Source organism: Eulemur rufifrons, chromosome 1 (assembly GCF_041146395.1).
Source record: "Eulemur rufifrons isolate Redbay chromosome 1, OSU_ERuf_1, whole genome shotgun sequence".
In the NCBI taxonomy this organism is placed as follows: domain Eukaryota; kingdom Metazoa; phylum Chordata; class Mammalia; order Primates; family Lemuridae; genus Eulemur; species Eulemur rufifrons.
The window spans coordinates 102,441,987-102,444,069 of NC_090983.1; the positions used below are offsets into that span (position 1 = coordinate 102,441,987).

At 51.6% G+C, this 2,083-nt stretch overlaps 1 non-coding gene across 1 annotated transcript; it reads left to right on the top strand.

The window, feature by feature from the left end:
- The first annotated feature begins 509 nt into the window (after window positions 1-509).
- Window positions 510-613, top strand: LOC138388150 (small nucleolar RNA U13). Its single transcript, XR_011234089.1, has one exon. It is a non-coding gene; the product is annotated as a small nucleolar RNA U13 (small nucleolar RNA).
- The last annotated feature ends 1,470 nt before the right edge of the window (window positions 614-2,083 follow it).

Consider the following 2,083-nt stretch of genomic DNA (forward strand, 5'->3'; position numbering starts at 1 on the left):
TGGCCTTGATCATTTTCATTCAGAATACTATAAATATTGCTTCATATTTTTTTTTAATTTTCAGTGTTTTAGTTGAGGAAGTCATTATCTCCATTTGATAGTTTTTTAAAAAATAAATTTTCATTCTGTTCTAGAATTCTACATACACATATATTAGGACTCTTGGGAGCCTGGTCTTTGTCATTCATATTTTTCCTCTGTTTATTTCTTTCATCCGAGCAGGAGAATCCCTTGACCTAATTCAACAATTTGGTTTTCTAGAGTCTCTGGTGTGCCGTTTACTCCAGTGACCGTGCCTTTTGGTACGTCTCATGACCCTGTCTGAGATGCCGCCTCGCGCGCTCTGCTCTCTGTTGCTGTTTCTCTGGGCCCCCTCGGCCTTGCGTCCCGCAAGATCAGGCGCTGGAGTTTGGGCTGTTACCGCTGAAGTAGTTTGCTCTCGTCTTTTTCCTCCTCCCCACGGTATCTTCGTTTGACGGGAATCCACTTGCTTTAAACCTTCACGCTGGATCTTTCTGTGGCCCGTAAGTGTGACGATCGGGTTTTCATGCTCACTTGTGAAGTGTGCCCCCCTCAGATCTTCTTAGGATGTCAGCGTGTTACCCATTTTATGCGAAAAAGAGAATGTTCTCTGGCACTGGAGCCTCCCTGAGTTCTGTGATCTTGCTCTTTGCAAACAGCCACACAGGGACATCTGGTTCATTCCTATCGAGAGTGCAGATGAGTTCTGCCAGACATTTTATAGGTAAAGTGTTCAACTTTTCACTGTGAGATAAATGTTTTCCTTTTACGTTAGTTGAGTTATTTCAGTGGAAGATAACTTGAGGAATTGGTAGGATTGGTAAAGGACAGTACTTAAATATTCTCATATAGAAGACAGTCTTGATCCTGGTGGACCTTAGGTTTATTTCTTTTAAATATCACCATAGAGGTAAGTGTGCTTTGACCCACCTCCAACATCGTGGCACCAGTAAAAGGAAAAACAAAAGGGCAGTTTTGAGTGTTGTTGCTCCTGAGGGGAGAGTGCGAATAAGGCCTGGATCGCAGGCTTGTCTGTGTGAGTGGCTTAGATGCAGAGACTGCACGCCTGTTGTCATTCTCTGTGAGGTGGCACCTGCAGAGCCTGGGTGTCCTCCAGGCCTTATGGCCTAGCAGGACCCAGGGATGGCGTGCACTGTGCCCTGCAGCCTTGGGGTGTGAGCCGCGCTCGTGCACTCAGAGCAGACTGTCTTCTCTGGGGGTGAGAGGACAAGCACGGGCCTGAGGAGGAAAGGCGTTCACAGGCAGCCCTGGCGTGCAAGCAAAGCACCGCCCCACCGCGTGCTGCTGCGTGTTCCCGACCGGCCCTCATCTGTGAAGTGGGATGATAAGACCTCCGCCTCTGGTCGCTGGGAAGATGGCGTTTGTAAAGCACTCAGAACTTACCCCATAAAAGTTAGTCATCTAACTATAATCGCTCTGGATGGAGTCCCCGAAAAATCACTGAGGGTGCTGTAAGTTTGTTCCTTCACACAGTAGGCTTTCTCAGACTCTTGCCCTGCGCTAGTGGAAGGGAAAACAGTGATGAAAAAGACGTAGCCCCTGTGTGCAGTCCAAGGGATGAGACGGATGAGACAGAAACACACCTGGCCAGGGGAACGCGAAGGGTTCTGTGATCAGGTAGCCAGTGCCAGAGACGAAGTGACTGTTGATTAAAGTGCCCCCTTCCGTGGACAGCACGGCTTCGCAGATTGGAGGGCAGGCAGCTTCCAGTCCTCGGCCACCGGGAGGGCGGCACCTCCGCCGCAGCCGTGCTTCCCAGGCCGGGTCTGGGCTGGGATTCGCCGCAGGGTTAGGACCGGCAGCAGTAGATTACAGGGCAAACCTCGGCCGCCCTCTGTGCCCGAATCTGACTGCGAGCCAGGCGTGGGAGCGCGGCTGCTGAAACGGACATCCCTGTCCTGCCCACTCCGCGAGCCGGAGAAGCTGGCTGCCGCCGAGTGAAAGGCCCCCGGGGAGTTCGCTGCGTCCCCTCGGCCAGCCCAGCCACAGGCCTAGCACAGAGGAATGGAGGAGCTGTTGGCATCACGCATGTTTCCTGATA